This window comes from Notechis scutatus, chromosome 2, assembly GCF_049901735.1.
Source record: "Notechis scutatus isolate UNSWTSFEM ecotype Mainland chromosome 2, rNotScu1.2, whole genome shotgun sequence".
In the NCBI taxonomy this organism is placed as follows: domain Eukaryota; kingdom Metazoa; phylum Chordata; class Lepidosauria; order Squamata; family Elapidae; genus Notechis; species Notechis scutatus.
Window position 1 is genome coordinate 134,186,049 of NC_142010.1, and position 22,702 is coordinate 134,208,750.

Below are 22,702 nucleotides of genomic sequence, written 5' to 3' on the forward strand. Positions count from 1 at the left end.
ACACACATACACACAGCATTCAAAAAGTTCTGAATTAATTGATTATGTGCTATCAGGGCAATGCCTATTCTTAATGGCTACATATAGTACATTCTTGCACGACGATCAACCCTTAATCTGATCTTTCAGGTCTTCAAAAGCAAAAATCAACAGAACAATTTTGATAATTTCCACTTTAAAAAAAAATGAGAATGGGAAGTAGTTTACTTTTCAGAGCCCTCCTACTTGTCATTCTTTACCCTGCCATCTAAAATATGAGAAAACAAGGCCTCCAGCTGACCTCTACACATCCCAGCTCTACCACAGCTAGATCTTACAATCTTTTCTTTGAAGTTGAGAGCTGAGGTCAAATCTGTAGAGCAGCAGAAGAATCAGTTTTGGATGTGCTATTACCAAGTTCAAGAAATTTATGAAGCTGGAAAGATGTGAAGATTATATTTATTTATTTTTAAAAGATTACAACATAGGACTTGTCTTTATTTAATTTTTTTCATTTTCTGAACTAGGTCGAACTTACCTTTCGTTTCTCTGTAGCATTCAGTTCTCATAGAGCAAATCAGAATAAATCATTTCTTGATGTTAACAAAAAAATAGAAAATTAGAAGATCATATAAAATTGCTGGAGAAAGTTATTTTTAAGATTGAGGAAAAAAGTAAAATAGAGGGTATTACTATGACAAATATGAATTCAATGTTATTTCAAAATAATTACAGTATGTTAAATATGGACTGAAATTTATTTATTTATTTATTTTGTCAAACAATTATTAGATTACAGGTATAAGTATAAACATGGTTATAAATATATGAAATGGATACGAATAAGAAAAAAAGAAAAGAAACAATAGGACAGGGACAGTAGGCACATTTTGGTGCACTTATGCATGCCCCCAACTAATTAAGAAGGACATGTTAACCAGGAGAAATTAAAATTTGTCACTGTGGGGGAGAATTTCTATGATAAAAATCAAAGTTTTGCTAAGAATGATTTTTAATTTATCAACAGATATACCATTTAAACAATGGCAAAAGTTATATCTAAACTTATGTGGTGTCAGAGGACCAGCTGCCTACAAGATGGCCAACATCTATTCTGCTGTGGTCTTGTTAAGGCCTCTCCCTAGCCAGCAAACCAACTGTTGGCTATAAAGTCTGACCAGAGAGAAAGCTGGAGGATATATGTTCATCTGTGGAAATAAAGCAGACTGAAGCTGCCTAAAGCAGATAGATAAGGATACTGTTCTCCAGCAGTAGGACTCACAAGGAAGAACAGTAGGAGGACATTAGTAGAAGTGGGAAAGAAGGGAGTGGTGAGCAATGAATACTAGCCTTTGAGAGCTTGTGTGTGTTTGCTTAGGGACCTGGTTTGTTGTGTTGAGCCTACTAACTTGGGTATATGTAAAAGCACCCATGACAAATGGAGCAGGGAAAAGAAAAACCCCAAGTTAAAAATGGCGCGTTGTAAGATTCAAAGAAAAGAGAAGGATTGGGTTTATTAAATTTGAAATTGTACTTCACTGCTTGTTGTTTGATCAGAATGAAAAAAAAATGATGTTGCTGAGAAACGAGTCTTTTAAGTTAGAAGATCATGACCCGAAGTTTAGATGGCATGGATATTTATCATATGATAAAATTAAAACTAATGTGGACTTTAAAAATCATGTTATTAGATGTGCCATATGGAGATTATGGAATAGATACAAACCCAGGTTGTGCCTAAAAGTACCTTTATGGATCTCAGCACAAGATGCATAAGAGAACTGGCAGATGAAGCCAAATGATTGATATACCAGGACTGACTGGAAAATTAACAACGGGAATTCAATATCAAATTGAGAGAGCCATTAATTTTATCTAATTAAATATTAATGAATTAAGAATTTTGGTTATAAAATACAGATAGATCAGTGGGAAAATGTGTGGTTAAAAGGGTTGAAATTTACATTGTGTTATGATCTCGAAGAGATTTTTTTATCTAAAACGATTTATTGGTGGTGCACAATGTCAGAAATTATGCAGAATGTATAAAGGCACTTCAGATATATGTTAGAAATGTGAACATGAAGGGGCATTTTTTCATGCATGTAAAAGAAGCTTTAAAAATTGGATTCAAATACATACTTTTTTATACACAGGGTTTTAAAGATCAATATTCAATATAAGCCAGCATTTTCTTTTTAGGACTAATGAATAGAGTGTTAGAAAAAAGCCATGAAAGATTATTTCAATATATGATTGCTGCAGTGAAATTACTATGTGCACAGAGATGAAGACATTCAGTGTTGCCTACTAGGAAGAAAGGGCTGGTGAAGTTGATAGATTTTGCTGAAATTGATAAATTGGTTTATTTGATTACAGAAAAAACATTGTCTACATTTATTGGAAGCCTCTTATGGACTTTTTGCATAAAAATACAAAAGTAAATAAATGTGATTTATGTTTATGATGGTTCCACAGGACAGATTATAGAAAAAAAAAGTAATATGATGTAACTATAGAGAAAGAGGTTAAATATATTTGAATGTATTACTGCTGTGATGAATATTGGAAACTCTTTCTTTATAGCTTTTCTATTTTTCTTCAGCTTTTTTCTTTTCTTGAACTTGTTGCTTTTTCTTTGATTTCTTTTTTCCTTCTATTAGTTTGTATTAGTTTTTATCTAGTCCAACACATGAAAGCCACATGAAGGTCATAGCATTGACTTCAATGGCACCAAAACCCTAGCCACTATAGAAAACCCCAGCTACAGAATTATCAGAGAAGCCATAGAGATTGAAAAAAGACCTGAAAGCATGAATAGAAGAGATGACTCCACCAGACTGTCAATTATCTGGAAGCCTGCACTCACAAACAAAAAAATCTCCACACCACAAGCAAAGCAAACACCTGGGTGCAAACAGACCCCCCCTGATACCTCCAGCTCAAACACACCCCAACCAGGCACCCAGATGAAACCTAGCTTCCTAATAAATGATAGCCGTCTGTTTACTCGGAGCCAAGCCGCACTAAAAGCCTCCAATACAGGAAATACAATGTTGCCAGCCAATCAAGACAACAACAACAACAAAAAGCTACAAAACAGACAGAAGATGTTAGAAACACCAATGAAACAGAACACAGCAAACTCCAAGACCAATAAACACAGACCAAGACTCCCAACCAATCAGGATGAAGAAAAAACCATTCTAAAAAAGCAGGAGGCTAGCACCAAATTTAAAACAGAAACAGCTGTGAAAGTCTGACTCACAGACGAACACAATACAGAAGCCTGATGATGGCAGATGAGATTCTGCCGAAACGTTGCTACAACTTTAAAAGCACAACTATAATGATGTGGGAAAATACCCGAACAAAGCTGAATACCATACATATAAATACCTGCTAAAACTTAAGAATATATATATATATATATATATATATATATATATATATATATATATATATATATATATATGTGTGTGTGTGTGTGTGTGTGTGTGTGTGTGTGTGTGTGTGTGTGTGTGTGTGTGTGTGTGTGTGTGTGGACAAACCATTTCTTCTACTTAATGATGCATGGTAATGGGGTAACCTCCTCTATATGTGGTGTATAGTATCACACACACACACACACAAAACCTAGGGCTTCATTTACCATCATTTACCAATGAAGCATTAGGAACCAAATAAGCCATTTTAGCCTTGCATTTGCATTCTATGCAGGGGTGGGATTCTACTGGTTTGGACCGGTTCGGGCAAACTGGTAGTTCCGGTGATTATTTGGCCCTGCCCACCTGCCCCTGCTCTTTCCTGTGTTTTATTTCCTTGTTTCGGAGCACAGCTGATTCGCGCGGCAGGGCGGTTTTGCCACGCCTTAGCTGTTTTACTCACTGGGGCTGCAGTAGAAGGTAAGTATTATAGCTGAAAAATGGGCTTTTTAAAATGGTGTGCACGTGCACAAAGTGCGCGCATGCGTGCGAAGTGCATGATCACCAAACCGGTTGTTACACCCGTTAAATTGCACCACTGCTTCTATGTGGACAACAGCTTCTCAGAAACTAAGCAGCCATTCATCAAGACCTACAAATTCAGAACCTGAATGAATTAGTCAAATTTTCTTCAAATTTGTTATGATGCTTTCCAAAAGTCTTTCCCAAAGAAATCCAACAAATCGATGATTTTGTACAAATTTTATATTTTTTGAAGATTTCTGAAGTAATTAATCCATCAACCTTTTTTTCGTATGGACCCTTTCCCTATCTAAGCATTTCAAATGCTTTAATTGATCTCAGGACAAGTTTTTCGGCCTTTATAATATCTATATTTCTTCCTTGTGTTGCATTTGACAGAAGAGAAATTTTGTTTAGAATATTGATCATCAATGCCAAATCATTTATAAAATATATATTTTCAAGATGGGCAGCCATACCTGAGTATTCTTTTATTTGCATGAAAATACTGATGTAGCGCTGGATAAGCACGCCACACAGCCAGGGTTGACCTTAAACTACAGGCAGCCCATCTTGGTCCCAAAACTCTGCCAATCTTTATAATTTCAATTGCAAGTTTTTCGAATATTTTGAAAAGTTCAGCTTGGTTCTTATTGGATTGATTAAAAATAGTGTATATCTTATCAATAAAAATTTTAAAATAATTTACTTGCTGTATTTCCTTTATCGAATCACCTAAAACAAGTTGGAGCCGATGGTTTAAGCAGTGCCATATTATGATGTTTGGGAACTCTTTTGCTATTCTAGTGCTCACTCCAGATTTTCTCCCAAGCATAACACTTGGCACCATCCTGCTCACATTGCTGTAAGTTCTCTGTCCAAAAGTGGCCATGTGACTGGGTGGGCATGGCTTTTTTTTATTTTTTGCAGCCACCCCCCACCCATTTTTTTAGGCCATCTGGGCCTCAGAGGAGCCTGAGGGGGGGCGGCATTTTTGCTCCCAGAAGTCTCCTCTGGGGCTCAGGAAGGAAAAAAATGGAGCCTGGAGGCACCCCAGCTCCATTTTGGGACCTTCCTGGCCTCAGAAGAACCTCTGTTTTGGCTCCCAAAAGGCTCCTCTGGGGCTCAGGAAGGCAAGAAATGGAGGGGAGGAGCTCCCTCCATTTTTTGCCTTCCTGGGCCTCAGCAAGGGGCATCCCAGCACAGTTGATCATATGAACAGTTGATTGTCGGGAGGGGAAAAAAAGAAAGAAATACCTTAAGGAGTGAACTTCAGGCAGGCGGGGCAAGCAAGCCAGCAGCGACTGGGCAACCGGATCAGGGATGTGGCCAGCCAGAACTTACTACCAGTTCCGTGACCCATGCCAAATCCTTGCTACCGGTTCACCCAATCCGGTGGGAACCGGCTGAATACCACCACTGAAAAAATGCTGAGAGTTTTATGCCCTCTCTGGCTTTGAACTTCCTTGGGCACAGGAAGAGTAACCTGATTGGTTGCTATCAGAGGTCATACCTAGTTTTGTAGGTCGTCTGTGTGCTAAATTTGGTTGAAACTTGGTGGCTGATACAATGAAGGGCCATTCAATGGCTCTGCCTGAAGGAGGTAGATCTTTGTTATGTAGAATAGACTGGCCCAGGTCTTAATGGCCCATTAACAAAGTGGGGTAGGGGGGCTGAGTTTCTGCCTCTCTGAGTTTCTACTTCTCTTTTAGGGGAAATATTCTGCCTTTTTAATATATCCTAAAATATTGCATTTTTGTAGGAGAGGGGTGCAGTGGTGGGATTCAATTTTTTTTTTACTACCGGTTCTATGGGTGTGGCTTGGTGGGCATGGCAGGGGAAGGATACTGTAAAATCTCCAGTCAGATATAGTATTTGCTGGTTCTCTTAACTACTCAAATTTTCCACTACCGGTTCTCCAGAATTGGTCAGAACCTGCTGAATACCACCTCTGGAGGGTGGGTTTTAATTTCCAACAGCAATATATAAAGTTTTGTGAACATGACAGAGACAACAATGTTTTTTGCAAGTGAATATAAGTGTTCCAGGACACCACACACAGAATAGCCCAAAGCGCACACGCTGCTAGAGAGGAATTCTCTGAGAATGGGCTGAAGCACGAATCCAAAAGCTGGGAAGACTAAACTTCTGGTTCTGGTGACCAATCCAGATTTCATCCTGCAATGTTTTGCAAGTGTAGAATTATTTTTCTTTCCAATCATCTCCTGCATTTAATTTCCTTTGCTTACTAATTCTTATTCTTTTTCTGTACTTGGTATTTATGTTGCTTACCCAAAAGGGAATAATCCGAAGCAAATGGATAGACGGACACGTGGATAAAATACAGAATAAAACTATTTTAATTCCCTTGAAGCTGACAGCAGTATTGTTTCAGTAGAATAAAAGGGGCAGAGAGTGGAGCCTAAAGATGACTTTCTGATCACGGAAATTTACCAGAATCATAGCAGTATTAGCAACTTGATTGTTCTAATGCCTCCATATTTGCAGCATAAACAATTAAGGATTTGTCCATTTTACTGGAAAACAGAATTAAAATAACTGCGGGTAAAGAAAATTTTGTTTGTTTGTTTGTGATTATGGAGCACTCCAAAGTTACTCATGATCTAAATAGTAATGTTTTATTACTAAAGAATAAAGTGATTTACTGCCTCTTCCTTATGCTTCTCTTTTTTCTTTAGAAGCCAGGTTTCAGCCAAGGCAGTTGCCAAAACATTTCCTCTGAAATGAAAAATCCTGGTTAAAGAACTATCTGAAAAGAGAATATGAATTCAGGAAAGATGTGGCTATACTAAGTTGAATGAAGAATAGTATTGAAGAATTTGTTTAAAATAAGAGTCCAGTCAAAAAATCATAAGCCACCAAAAAGTATAAAGGAAAACAAATGTAATAGTTCAAAGTACCAATCACAATGTAAATATCAGTAAAATGAGAAACTGTGCTTCAAATTGTTGAGGTAATTTGGCATGAAAGCAAACTACATCAACAAAAGGTTATACAAACCTTTTTGTATAACCTTCATTTTCTGAGCCTCAGGTAACAAACCTTTAGTCATCAGAGTCGGGGTAGAGCCATCAAATGCAAAAATGGGATGTCAGGAGAACACCTCATTATTATTTCATCTCCATTCTGTGTGCTGTTTTCTTTCTTATCTGCCTTCTCCAACAGAGCCTACATATGGGATGGGGGCGTTCTGCACATGGATGTGGGAAATATCTGCTTAGTACACCCTGTCCTAGTCTGCCTTCAGCGTCTGGTGGTGAAGGGGGGAAAATGGGGAAAGCCAAGGATTCCTTCCTGAGAGATGCTAGAAAGTCTCATTTCTCCAATTTTATGGGTTCAGCCCATATGGGACCGGGACACAGAGGTATTTTGGGTCAAAAAGGTGTTATTAATATCCTGAAACAACAAATACAGTTCAAGAGAAAGGGAAGGCATGCTTCCCTCTTCTCATGATTTTCCCCCCTTAGGATCAATATTAGAAGTGTATTCAGAGGATACAGAGCAAGTCTTCTGAGCAACAAGCTAAATCTAACAGAAAGATTCCCCCACTCACCCAACCTCAACAGGTAGTCCTCACTTAACAACTGCTTGTGCCATGACCATTCAAAGTTAATGACAGCACTGAATGAGGAGACTCAAAGTTGGGGTTGTTGTGGTGTCCCTGCATTCATGTGATCACAATACAGGCACTTGGCAACCAATTGATATTTACAACAATTGCAGCATCCCATGGCTATGTGATTTCCATTTTAAGCTTTCACTGCTAGCTTCCAACAAGCAAAGTCGGCAAGGAAGCTGGCAGGGAGGTCACAAGTAGGAATCACGTGCCAATTTGTCTAATGATCGTCTAACCACTGCAACTGGAATGGCCAGAATTGCCACTGTAGGTCAAGTGAGGTCATGTGATATTGTGCTTTATGACTGCATTGCTTAGCAGTAGTGTTGTGGTTAGCCGGCAGCAGGTGTAGATGGCTGAGGAGAGCGAGGACTCAGATGAGGGGCCAGGACCATTAGGGAGTGGACTGCTGCCTTCAGAAATTGTGGGGGCTGGCAGCAGTGATGAGGAGGTTCCTGAGGAGCCTGTGCCAAATGTGCATGGGTGCAGGGCTGCTCATAAGAAAGAGCAGCTGCAGTAGCACGGGCAACTTGGGAGTAAGGCTGCAAGGTAATGGCCCCTCCTTCAAGAAGATAAAAGCCAGCTGTGAATCGGACATTCTTTGTAGGAAGCAAAGACATTTTGAAACTCCAGCCTCTTAAACTGGTTTTTGAAGACTCTTGTGTTGTAAAATATCTCTAGGTAACCTTATCTGTTGTTCTTGGCAGCCTCACACAGTTTTGGCGAGGCTTGTGCTTATCAAAGTTAATTAGTTTGCAGCAGCCTTTTAATCAGAGATTTGTAAGAATCATTAAGAGGTTTCTGTTCCCTTTGGTTCGTGTTTGTTTTATTGGAAAACGGTTTGGGTCAGAACAAGTAGAGTTCTCAGTCCCAATTATGTTTGCTAACCGAGGACTAATTGTTGAAGTCAGTTATAGGCAGTGACCTATCTGGCACCAAAGCCCTGAATATATAAGCTACTCTCAGGGACCAGTGGCAGCCACAGTGGCACAGATGGTCTTATGGGAATGGAACAGAGTTTAATGAGCATAGAGAGTGGCCTTGAAGGACAGAAGAAAGATCAATTGCCAAAGCAATGCTCAGATGAATAAGACTTGAACCCTAGCCAAGAAATTGGTTTACAAAAATGCCTCAGACAAACCTCACACCCACCCTGCCCCTCCATCATCACTTGAATATAAAAGCAGGAGGAAGGGAAGCACATTCAGGCTTGCAAGATTCTGCTACTATAGGGTTCTAATAAAAGTCGCTCCAGATCTACATGGTGTCTGTTTCTTGATCTGGACTGTCATTTAGGGCTAGGTTATCACATCTGGGCTACAAGAAACCAAATTACTAGATGCAAACCCCAAGGCCACCTTCACACTGACTGTATATACAGGTGAAACTCGAAAAATTAGAATATCGTGCAAAAGTTCATTTATTTCAGTAATGCAACTTACAAGGTGAAACTAATATATGAGATAGACTCATTCCATGCAAAGCAAAATAGTTCAAGCTGTGATTTGTCATAATTGTGATGATTATGGCTTACAGCTCATGAAAACCCCAAATCCACAATCTCAGGAAATTAGAATATTGTGAAAAGGTTCAATATTCTAGGCTCAAAGTGTCCCACTCTAATCAGCCAATTAAGCCATAACACCTGCAAAGGGTTCCTGAGCCATTAAATGGTCTCTCAGTCAGGTTCAGTAGGAATCACAATCATGGGAAAGACTGCTGACCTGACAGTTGTGCAGAAAACCATCACTGACACCCTCCATAAGGAGGGAAAGCCTCAAAAGGTAATTGCAAACGAAGTTAGATGTTCCCAAAGTGCTGTATCAAAGCACATTAATAGAAAGTTATGTGGAAGGGAAAAGTGTGGAAGAAAAAGGTGCAGAAGCAGCAGGGATGACCGCAGCCTGGAGAGGATTGTCAGGAAAAGGCCACTCAAAAGTGTTGGGGACTTTCACAAGGAGTGGACTGAGGCTGGAGTCAGTGCATCAAGAGCCACCACACACAGACGGATCCTGGACATGGGCTTCAAATGTCGTATTCCTCTTGTCAAGCTGTTCCTGAACAACAAACGTCAGAAGCGTCTTACCTGGGCTAAAGAAAAACACAACTGGTCTGTTGCTCAGTGGTCCAAAGTCCTCTTTTCTGATGAGAGCAACTTTTGCATCTCATTTGGAAACCAAGGACCCAGAGTCTGGAGGAAGAATGGAGAGGCACACACTGCAAGATGCTTGAAGTCCAGTGTGAAGTTGTGAAGTCCAGTCTGTGTTGATTTGGGGAACCATGTCATCTGCTGGTGTTAGTCCACTGTGCTTCATTCAGTCCAGGGTCAATGCAGCTGTCTACCAGGAGATTTTGGAGCACTTCATGTTTCTTTTTGCAGATGAGCTTTATGGGGATGCTGACTTCATTTTCCAGCAGGACTTGGCACCTGCCCACACTGCCAAAAGCACCAAAACCTGGTTCAATGACTGTGGGATTACTTTGCTTGATTGGCCAGCAAACTCGCCTGACCTGAACCCCATAGAGAATCTATGGGGCATTGCCAAGAGAAAGATGAGAGACATGAGACCGAACAATGCAGAAGAGCTGAAGGCCGCTATTGAAGCATCCTGGTCTTCCATAACACCTCAGCAGTGCCACAGGCTGATAGCTTCCATGCCAGGCCGCAATGAGGCAGTAATTGCTGCAAAAGGGGCCCAAACCAGGTACTGAGTACATTTGCATGCTTATACTTTTCAGAGGTCCAATATTGTTCTATGTACAATCCTTGTTTTATTGATTGCATGTAATATTCTAATTTCCTGAGATTGTGGATTTGGGGTTTTCATGAGCTGTAAGCCATAATCATCACAATTATGACAAATCACAGCTTGAACTATTTTGCTTTGCATGGAATGAGTCTATCTCATATATTAGTTTCACCTTGTAAGTTGCATTACTGAAATAAATGAACTTTTGCACGATATTCTAATTTTTCGAATTTCACCTATATTTAAAAATGAGAGAAAAGAAACTAGGATAATCAAACAAGGGGGAAGTAAGATTGAGGTATGAGACAACTTTCCATTTCCTTTAGAATTTGGAGAAGGCAGGAGCACAAAGAAGAATCCATCTTAATCTGTGGCACATGGTCATCTAAGGACAAACCCACATCCCACACACAGAGCATCGCTGGAGGAAAGCGCGCAGGTCGGCTGAGCTGGCGGGAAGGTGCGCGCTCGGCGCTGGATGCAGTGCAGGATTGCACGCTCATTGGTGGTGGCATCGGAATAGAGTCAGAATCGAGCTGGAAGGGACCTCCGAGGTCATCATCATATGACCTCCGAGGTCATCATCATTGATTTATTGTTTTTTAACTGATTAGTGTGATTAGAGTGTTTAGTACAAATAGTATGATTACTGACTAGTTTAAAAGACCAAAATTCATGCAATTTAATTGAATAGTAAAATCTTTGATTTAGTGGATTTAAATGAACAGTGTGAGTAACGATTAGTGTAAATAATTGACTAGTGATTAGAGTAATTAATTGACCAGGCTGATTGTTGCTTAGGAATATTATCTGACTTGAGAGATTACTACAATAGATTGTTTGATATTGTTTGATGTAATATTGACTATATAGATTACCCTAAATTGTTCATTTAATTAATTCAATCAACGTACTATTTTACCAATATTACCATGCCAAAAAGAAAATCCTACCTCAAACCACAACTCAATGAGAAGACAATCCCCACCAATGAACTACAAGACTCCTGCACCAATGAACTTCAAGACTCCTGCACATGCCTTAAATGCTACAAAAATCTAAAAGATAATAAATACTCCATCAAATGTTCTCTGTGTAAAAAATACACTCACCATGACTGCTTGGGATTACCTGAGCAAATGATTCGATACCTAGAATCATCCAATGAGTTTCCATATTTCTGCAAATTATGCATATCCAAACTAGATCTGTCTAAAAGAGATGATACCGCCGAAACCATCAAAACATCCCCAAACATTGAAACCATTGAAACACCCTCAACTATCGAAACCATTAAAACATCCCTCAACACCATATTAGCATCCCTGGACGCCGTAAAAGAAAGAATAACCAACCTTGAAAAAAAAAGACACAACACAAAAACCTGAACATCAGATAGCCACAAACCACATCTCCACCCAACAACCACAATCCAATCCAAAACCCAATCCACAAATAAACGCAACCCAGACAAATATTGATATCCCAATCCTCATCAGAGAAGCTGTTGAGCGTGAACGGAAACGTCCAAACGCCATCTTATTTGGACTAGAAGACAGCATTGTCAATGATGACATCACAACTGTCCGAAACATCATCAGAGATTACCAAGCATCAACCATCTCCGGTGATGAAATACTTGACATTTCCCGCATTGACCGAGAGCTCAAAAATAGAGACGGCTCTGTGGCCCCACGCTTGTGCAGGATCATTTGCAAAAATGAATCAAGCAAACGTAAACTCATTTACACTATAAACTCACTCGCCAAAACCAACACCAACCACAAAAACCTCCGTTGCCGCCCTGACTTAACCATACAGCAACGTGCCCGCTCCCTGCACTCCGCATCGAACTCAAAACCCGTCTAGACAATGGAGAGAAGGACCTGTACATTGACTACCATGCTGACTGTATCAAAAGTAAGACACGTAACCCAATACCCAACTTTTACCCTCAACCACCACCCTACCTCAACCACCTACCACCACCCACCATCACCCAAAACTACCCACCACCCACCATCACCCAAGACTAGGCACGCACGCCCCAACTACCTCAATCCCAACTGCTGCCGGACTTAAATGCAAACTACTCAATGCAAGAAGCCTCGTGAATAAAATACCTGAATTTCTCATCCTCTTAAATATGGCTAACTTCGACATTATATTTGTCTGTGAAACATGGCTCAATGCATCTCTCCCCGACTCCATTACCACAGTAAGAGACTATCATGTTTACCGATCAGATCGTGAAAATCGTCGAGGAGGTGGTGTTGCTATATTCTATAAAAATCCTTACATCTAAAAATATCCAAGTTACCCAGGAGCTTGCCCTTCCTGAAACCATCATCTGTGAACTATCCTTAAATATCACAATTCGATTCTTACTATGTTACAGAGCACCTGATTATGACATCGAACATGTAAACAAGCTAAATACACTACTAACATGGGCTACATCCTGCCCATACCCTTTTATCTTTCTTGGAGATTTCAATCTACCTCATATCGACTGGACCCTAAATAATTGTACAACTGAAATCATACACACAACCTTCTACAATGCTATTACAAATCTAGGTCTTGAACAACTAGTAACCAACAACACTAGACTGAACAACTGCCTCGATCTCATCTTCTGCAATAGTTTGAATTTAATTTACGGAATACAAACCAAAGAACCCTTTTCCAGTAGTGACCACAATATGATTGACTTTTGCCTCAACATACGTCCATACAAAAATCACCACAATGATGTCATCCCTAATTGTAACTTCAAAAAAGGCAACTATGATCTTATAGATAATGATCTCTCATCCCTCGATTGGCAATCTCTATTCACTGGATGCAATACTGTTGAAGACCATTACAACATATTTTTACTTGAAGTCAAAAGAGTCATCAAACTATATGTTCCAATAACAACTCCAAAAACAAAACAAAAAAGCAGATTACCCATATCAATAAGGAAACTTCAATCCAAAAAGAGATCACTCTGGCGGAAAAACAAATCTGGTCACGTTGCTAATTTCAAAAACCGATACAAAAATTTATGCCACCAGATAAAGACCGAATGCACCAATTACCACATTAAACAAGAGGAAAACCTTCTAAGCACCAATTCCACCCGTGCTTTTTTACAATTTTGTAAACAACAAACTAAAAGACTCAAGGTCCATCCCTCCCTTGATAGGACCCGATGGTAAAGACTGCAGCGACGACACCATTAAAGCCAACATCTTTAACACATTCTTCGGCTCAGTGTTTGTAAACAGTAATGGATCATGCCCAATGTTTCCTAGCCGTACCACAGATAACAACAATGATCTAATACATATCGATTTTACAGTAGACAACGTTGAAAAAGCACTACGCAACCTAAAACCATCTCTATCTATTGGACCGGATGGAATATGTGCCTACTTCTTAAGAAAGCTATCCACTGCCATAGCCAAACCTCTAAGCATAATCTTTGAAAAATCTTTCAGGACCAGCTCCTTGCCCAACCTATGGTTACAAGCCACAGTCATCCCTATCTTCAAAAAGGGAGACCCAAGCCTAGTTGAAAATTACAGACCAATCTCCTTATGCTGCGTCACCTGTAAAGTCATGGAATCAATTATTAATCAATCCATCATCCTCCATTTAGAGACAAACAACCTACTCTCCAATAAACAATTTGGTTTCAGAAAAAAAACTATCCTGTAATCTGCAACTCTTACACTGCAAAAACATATGGACTACACAACTCGACCAGGGCAAAGCAATAGACGCAATCTACATAGACTTCTGCAAAGCCTTTGATTCAGTGGTACACGACAAACTACTCCTAAAAATAAAATCTTATGGTATCTCTGGACAACTGAATAACTGGATAGAAGCATTCCTGTCAAACAGACAACAAATGGTCAAAATTGGGAACGCCCTATCAAATCCAGTACCTGTCAATAGTGGTGTTCCCCAAGGCAGTGTTCTAGGACCAACTCTCTTCATAATCTACATAAACGACCTTTGCGATCATATCAAGAGCAATTGCGTTCTCTTCGCTGATGATGTAAAGCTGTTCAATACCACAGACAATACTACTACCCTACAAAAAGATCTAGACTATGTATCTGAATGGTCTAACATATGGCAACTTCAAATCTCAACAAATAAATGCTCTGTCTTACATATTGGTAAAAAAATCAGAAAATAAAATACAAGCTGAATAGTCAAGATCTTGTTGATGACCCAAGCTCTGTAAAGGACCTGGGAATACTCACCTCTAATGATCTAAGTGCTAGAGCCCACTGCAACTACATAGCCAAAAAGGCATTAAGAGTTGTTAACCTAATCCTACGTTGCTTTTTCTCTGGTAATATCTCACTACTAACCAGAGCATACAAAACATTTGCTAGACCAATACTCGAATACAGTTCATCAGTCTGGAATCCTTATCACGTATGTGATATTAACACAATTGAGAAAGTCCAGAAGTATTTCACAAGAAGAGTTCTCCACTCTTCTACCCGTTGTAGAATACCTTATGTCACCAGACTCGAAATTCTAAAACTAGAAAACCTCGAATTACGCCGTCTTCGGTCCGACTTAAGCATGGTATATAAAATCATACATTGCAATGTCCTACCTGTCAATGAATACTTCAGCTTTAACCATAACAACACAAGAGCACACAACAGATACAAACTCAAAGTAAACCGCACCAAACTTGATTGCAGGAAATACGACTTCAGCAATAGAGTGGTCAATGTCTGGAATACTCTACCCGACTCTGTAGTCTCTTCCCCAAACCCCAAAAACTTTAACCTTAGACTGTCTACTATTGACCTCACCCCTTTCCTAAGAGGTCTGTAGGGGGCGTGCATAAGTGCACCAACGTGCCTACCGTCCCTGTCCTATTGTTTCTCTTATTCTTTTATTTTTCTTATATGTACCCATTTCATATATTCACAACTATGTATACACTTGTACTTATTATCTTGTAAACAATTGACAAATCAAATAAATAAATAAAATAAATAAAACTTCCAGCTTTCATTGCTTTTTTTCCTCTTCATGTTTAACATTCTGTAAGGCAAGAAGAAGGGAGCTGCCAAAAACAATACACGTCAACAGTCAATCATGGGCTACAATACAAATTTGATTTATCAATAGATAGTTTGCTGTTGTTGGCATAAGGTACAATCTTCAGAGACTTCTTTCTTTGGCAAACTTTTACCAGCAAAAAGCCAATACCCATCTATTTTGTCTTGTTTAGTAAATGGAGAGTAGATCATTGGCTTTTAGACTATATACTCTGAGTCAATGCTTCTTATTGGAACACTAATGCAACTCAAATGGAGTTTTGGGACATGATGTTCCATGTATCTAATCAGATGAAATGCAGTGTGTCCCTTCCTTATTCCTCTTATTCTCCTGAATACAATCTCATATTTATGAATTCTGATTACAAATCCTGAGACAAATCAACTTTAGGCTCGATGGGATTGCCTGAATTAACTCCCAAGTACATTTCTATAAAATCTGGATAAAATGTGGCTTTTGTCTACAAATACCTTTCTCAATTTGAGCTTGGTCTGTATTCCCATGCAGTACAGAATGGGAAGGAGGGAAAAGAGTTCAAAGGTATAGAATGCACTCTTGACAAATAGAAACAGTCTTTTTCTAGGATCCTTCTTCTTCTTACAGTTGCTGAACCTTGGGAAAAGGAGTTCCTTTTTTAAGCAGGCAGATAACAGAATAATAGAATTGGAAGAGACCTTGGAGGTCATCTAGTCCAACCCCCTGCTCAAACAGGAGATCCTATACCATTTCAGACAAGTGGCTGTCCAGTCTCTTCTTAAAAACCTCCAGTGATGGAGCACCTATAACTTCCAAAAGCAAGATGTTCTGCTGGTTAATGGTTCTTACTTTTAGGAAATTTATCCTTAATTCCTTGATTAGTTTCCATCCGTTGTTTCTTGCCTTACTTTCTGGTGCTTTGGAAAATAAGTTGACCCCTCCCCCCTTCCTTGTGACAGCCTCTCAAATATTGGAACACAGTTATCCTGTCACCCCTAGTCCTTCTTTTCACTAGACTAGACATACCCAATTCCTACACTAGGTCCTCAGAGATCAGCTTTGCCTTCCACCAGCTTTCATTCTCAATTGAAACGTTTCCTGTGATCCTTTGCTTCACCCTCTTTCCCTCCATTTCAACTTTCTGTTATAATCTCAGGTTCTCTTGAAAAACTTTTGATTTTATTAAAATGAATAGAAGGCAGAATAAAAGGTTAGGTGCAAGAATGCATGTTTTTTTTTTCATACATATCTGGGTGGAGAAAAAGAAAAGATGGAGTAGAATTTTCTCCCATTCTTTGCACCTTCTTTCCTTCATTCTCTTTTTCTCATTTCCTCTCCTCTCCCCCCTTTGGTAATAGAAGTCCACATGCAGAAAGTTGCCTTATCCTTAAATCATTTCTGTCTTTTGCAAACTTGCAGAGGGAAAAGTCATGGTAATCCTATGCATACATTCTTTACTATTGTTTTTTTTAAAAAAGGGATTGTTAGTCTCATAGAATATCTGCATTCAATCTTCCATGAAGTCAATGTTTTCCTGACAATACCACAGAAATAAGGAGGAGGGGGTGATGTCAGGCTTCAAATGCAGTCTCTGTCAGCAGTAGAGCTCTACACCCGGATCCCTCCAACATGCAATGTCGAACCTAGAGGCTCTTCAAACTCCCCGAAGGTTATCGCCCAAACAGGTTCGCTGGGCACTGTATTTTCATCATTTTAACTTCATTCTGAAATATTCAGATATGTACCCAAAGGAAGAAATTTTCTTGCTGACGCGCTTTCACGATTACCTAAATATGAAAGTAAGTGAGATATAGCGATACAACCTATTATTCAAGGAAAAGAAACATTGCAAACATTGAAAGTAAAATTTATGACAGACAAGTTGCCAAAGGCTATAAAAGATGATTTATGGCTAGAAGTAAATAAAACTCAGTGTGACATCTGGAATGGAGTGGCTTGGAGAGGAATGAAACTCTACATACCAGAACCATTGCAAGAGAAGATACTTCAAGGATGCCACAACATTAAACAAGCTAGGCACTACACCTTCCTAAAAACACTACACCTTGTCAAATGGCAATTTGGGTGACCGGCAATGAGGGCAGATATTGAGCATTACATGAAGGGGTGTAAAGTGTGTGCGACTACAAAATCCTACCCTGGGAAACCATTTGGGTTATTACAGATAGTATCTAAGCCTACTAGACCATGGCAAGACATAGCTATGGACTTTATAGTGGAGCTACCCAACAGTCATGGCTATACTGTGATTTGGACAGTCATTGACCTCTTCTCAAAACAAGGACACTTTATTCCATGTACCAGACTTCCATCTGCCTGGAAGTTGGCCACCCTCTTCCTTAAACACATATATCGATTACACGGAGTGCCAAGACAGATCAGATCGGATCAAGGGGTACAGTTTATTGCTCGGTTTTGGTGGGAGTTCATCCAATTGCTAGGTTCATCCCAAGGTTTAAGCACTGCTTATCACCCAAGTACAAATGGGGCCTTTGAATGAACAAATGCAGCAGTTGAGAGATATGTATTGTATCAGCAAAACGATTGGGCTGAACTACTGCCATTTGCTGAGGCGGCATATAACAATACTGCCCATAATAGTACAGGACAGACCCTGTTCAAAATAGTACATGGAATGGACTTTGTACCTATTCCGGAATGGCTATATAACAGTCAAGAGCCTGTAACGACTACTAAATGGTCTGAAAAAATAAAAGAGACAGTACAGAAATCCTTGCATGAGGCTTTTCTTGCATATAAGAAACAGGCAGATAAAAAGCGGGCTGAAACTAAATCTTTCAAAATTGGGGATCTGGTATACCTTTCTACTAAATATTTAAATTTGGGATTACCGTGTAGGAAACTCGGTCCAAAATATATTGGTCCATTCCCTACAGTGAAGGTAATCAATCCTGTCACCTTACAGCTAAAACTGCCTTCATGTTTTAAGCGGGTGCATCCCATTTTCCATGTAAGTTTAATCAAGCCTGATAATAGGGAAAGACCAGACATCCGGCCCATACCACCTGGACCGATAAGAGATGATCAATATGAGGTGGTGGATATTCTAGATTCATGAAAGTGTAGGGGTGTGTTACAATATTTGATATGGTGGAAGGGCTATCCTCTTGAGGAGGCCTTATGGGTGGTTCATACCAATGTCAATGCTGCCCGACTCTGCCGCCGTTTTCACTGGAGATATCCTATGAAGGCAGGTGGTAAACAGTAATGTTACAGCTTCATGACTCTATCTCTTTTTCTCCAGGTGGTAGAGGGGGCAACCTGTTGGGCTCCAAATACAATCGTCTGTCAGCAGTAGAGCTCTACACCTGGATCCCTCCAACATGCAACATCGAACCCAATCAGTGGGAATTGATGGCTGAATGGGAGCTCCCAAATGCTGCCTCGCCATGCTGCCTCACGTTATACCTGGGATGTGGAGGCTGCACAAGGAATTCCCCAAGGACATCGCTGGATGCTTTTTGGAGGGGTGGGATAGATGTTTGTTATGGCAGGGTTCTCATGGGGCAGTGGTAGATAGGATGCAGAGCGTTATAGGCTGCGAAGGTGGGCTATGGGAATAAAAGCCTAATTAGCCATATTAGGGAATGTTTGTTATGTGGGGATTTAGGATAGGGCGGTCTGCAGGAGGTAGCTGCGATTAGGAGGGTGGGGTAATGCTATAATTGCGCTGGAAGGCAAATGCTTCCAGTGTTAACCTAGTTTGGATTTCAAACCATTACCGCCGGATGGGGTGTGAGTTATGTGTAAAAAATAAATGACTACCTACCTCTCTGTATGTTGGTTTGTGGATTTGTATCTCAAGTCTACTAACGTCCGGAAAGCCGGCTAACAGATGGCTTAATGAAATTATGCTTTTTCTGACAGCCAAAACACAAAGGCCCATGACGTCAGCCTTTCCAAGTAATCCACACAGGAAAGACAACCAGATGAGCTAATCTCATATTATTGCAACATTATATTGACAGAATCTTGGAAGTCTGAAAGTACAAATCTGCTGTTGTCTTTTTTAAAGCCTGATATGATAGGGGAGGTTCCTTTCTGAGTTTCTTTCTCTTTCCATTATACACCTGCAGGCTACACCCCCTCTTATTTGATTGTTCCCTAGGCACCATTTTTTTCCTCACATCTCTCAAGTCATTCTCACATCCTGTACCATTATACTTGAGGAACCAGAACCCAGTGATTAGATGAGCTGGCATGGTATTGTTGTGGTCAACTAAAGCCCAGCATGTTGCCAGGCTCCAGAGGTTCTTGGTTCATGCAACCTGGAATAGCTACATGGGATGGTCTTTTTCCAGGAAAAATAATCCAGGAAAGTGTTAGACCAGATTAGACCAGCTTCAATCTGCCTACTACTACTGTTCTTGTTGATTGTGTAGCCAAGCCTCTCCAGGATTGCAGTGGCTGTAGCATACCTATATCAGTTCATTGGTTTGAATTATTGTGGTACTAGGGATTGTTGCAAGGGCTCTATTGGCACCTTCTAGCATTCTATCTGATGGTACATCTCGGCTGAGCCTTGGTAACTAGTGTTGAGGGTTGTTTGTAGCTAGTTTATCTCCGATCTTATGACTCAAAGCAGATGTGCTCCGTAATGGAAAGAATGGTGGTAATAATCCAGCTTTAAGAGTTGACTGCACATCCAGTTGTTCTTCCAGATGTTCTTTGGTTGTAATGTATATAGTTTATCTATCTCAAGTTGTGATAGCAGCTTCCTCTTCATTATGTTGAAGTGTTGGGTAATTAGTTTTTCAGTTAGCATTGATGCAGATCTTCAGTCTATCCATAGTTCCCTCATACACTTCATATATCCGCTCTCATTAGGTCTGCTGCTAAATTCCATCAGTTCCAGAGTCTCTTGTCCAGTAACCCATTTATCATCAGATTGTCCTGGTTCTTCAACATCTGATGTGGATCTTGTCAATCCAGGAGACATCTGAGCCAGCATGACTCTCCTAGTTCATATCATATTTGAGGTAGGCAAGTGAAGCATTAGGAGGTCTTTACCCAAGAACCCCTACTGGTATGATAGGTACCAGCCGGGATTTGAACCCTGGTCTCCCACACCAAAGCTGATGCTCTAACCACTTCTCTACCTAACTGCTACACACACACACACACACACACACACACACACCAAAGAGAGAGTCAGAAAATTAGTAATTATATATTTTTATTGTACCGGTGATTTAGCAGATTACAGTGCACTAGTCTTTCTAATTTAGGCATCACCTCATAACCCAAAGAGAGTCCATATGATATCTAGACCTGATTTTCTTTTTAATGGCAAGCTTCACTTTTCTCTCTTGGCAGGTGGCTATTCAGCTGATCAGGCTTTACTGTTGCTGAAATTTCAGATGGAGGGAGCACTTCACATTGTAAGTTCTGTTCAGGGAGAAGGGTGCTGACAAGCCACTGTGTCAGGAAATAAACCCTGTGCCAACTCTGTCATGTGGCTTTTGGAGGGTTGAGAATTAGGCTGATGAAAAAGAACTCCTGCACAGAGACTTCATTCTCTGAAGAAAAACGAGAAATGCCAGGAGCTCCTGCTGGAAAATATATTACCATTTCAAGGGAAGCATCGATAAAAGATTGGTTCAGAAATGATTTGGGAGGCCCTGCTCTGCCATGGATGGGTGGGCAGCTGAGATTTCCCAAAAGGGAAAAAGATGGCTGGCACGATTAGAGAAAGGTATTCCAAGACACATTTCCTGCAAGGAGGAGACTTCCTTTTCCTGCCTGCCTAGAAACAGACCTGCTGTTATCAGATCAAAAGTGTTTATTTCCAGTTCAAGAGATGCAAATTCCTTGCTTTCCCATCCAAGGATCTGAAATCAGCCCCATGACTAAGATAAGGAACAGCTTTTAAAGCGATAGATTCAGATAACCAGCGATGACCCACAAATCTGAAAAAAAAAGAAAAAAAGGCTTATCAGTATGTGTGAAAGCAATTTTACAATGTTTTAGAAAGCTCTAGCGCTGCCTCTTTTCACCACAGGAAACTTCAGAGGAGGAACTGCATTTCAGCTGTTTTCTTCCCCGTTCTAATAAAGTTTATAAATAGCTGTTGCAAAATGATTACTAAACTTAAAATGCTATCTTTAAACTTCGGAAGGGAACTTTAAAAGATTCCCACTCTCTGCACTCAAACAGAAATACCAGTGATATAAAAGACTTTGTTAAATATACTTCATTGAGTGTTAAGAATAGTACACATGGGATGTTTGTAAATCACATTCACCATTATACCAGAGTATTGTGTTTTTATAGTAAGAACTAATTCTAATGGCCAGCTTTCGTCAGAATGCTAGTATACGGAGAGAGAAAAATACCTTGCATGTAAGTGCTGTTCATCATGGCTTATTTTCAAATATTAGTCCTGGCCATGCTATTACATTTATCCCCAAACATATGAGAAAAAGCAACTTTTAAAAGGGAAGGTAGGGCACCTGGTGAATCTTTGGAATTAAGGAAGTGACCAGGAGCTTGATATGGTTACTTCTGAACAGCAATTCTGTCAACTGATCCCAATGATCACCTTGGTTGATTGAAGATTTCTAAAAGATGAAGCAGCAGAAGCCACAAAAGGGATGAATAAAGTGCTCCGGGTAGAGGTAGAATTTGAATCAAAATAAGAATTTGAATCAAATAAGAGCTTATGTTTAAACCTACATCATGGCAGTAAGAATGGAGAAGCTTTTAGTGCATTTTGAGCTGCAATCTCCCTTCAGCCTGCTTCCCTACACGTCATTTTGCTGATAATATTGCTTGCGTTTACTGAAGACTTCTTAACTGGCAGAATCTGGAGAGGTGATTGGGACAGCTTCTTGTAAAGCCATGTTCATGCATAGCATCTTCTAATATCATAAAAAGTCCAGTGAAATGGATAGATTGTTCTTCAGCATAAACTCGGCTATCTTTAGCTTGCATCCATTTCCTTCCTTTGGGAGCTGGAATGTTGGCTGGGTCTATGAGGTAACAGGTGCTGGTGTTGCCTGTCCTGAAGAGGTCCTCCCAGAATCCAGTCATATCAGATTATTATCACCCTGTCTCCAGTCATAATTTTCTGAGCAGGGCTTTGAATTAGAAGACCTCCAAGATCCCTTCCAACTCTGTCGTTCTGTTCTAGTATGTGTGAGTGTCATGGGCAATATTACACATGTGCTGGAAGCTTCCAATTGATTTCTGGGTACACTCCGAAGTGATAGTTTTAACCTATCAACCCTACTAGGCTTGGTTCCAGATATCTTCAGAGCCACCATTTCCAAGTAGAATCAATC

The 22,702-nt window shown here is 39.9% G+C and overlaps 1 long non-coding RNA gene across 1 annotated transcript in view; it reads right to left on the reverse strand.

Moving 5' to 3' along the window:
* Positions 1–2,209: 2,209 nt before the first annotated feature.
* The window catches only part of LOC148132257 (uncharacterized), a 308,260-nt gene continuing 287,767 nt past the window's right edge, over positions 2,210–22,702 (reverse strand). Inside the window, exons 2-3 of the long non-coding RNA XR_015747777.1 lie at positions 5,267–5,725; positions 2,210–2,727 (exon numbers count right to left, since the gene is read on the reverse strand). This is a non-coding gene — a long non-coding RNA (uncharacterized LOC148132257). The remainder of the gene's footprint in view (positions 2,728–5,266; positions 5,726–22,702) is intronic.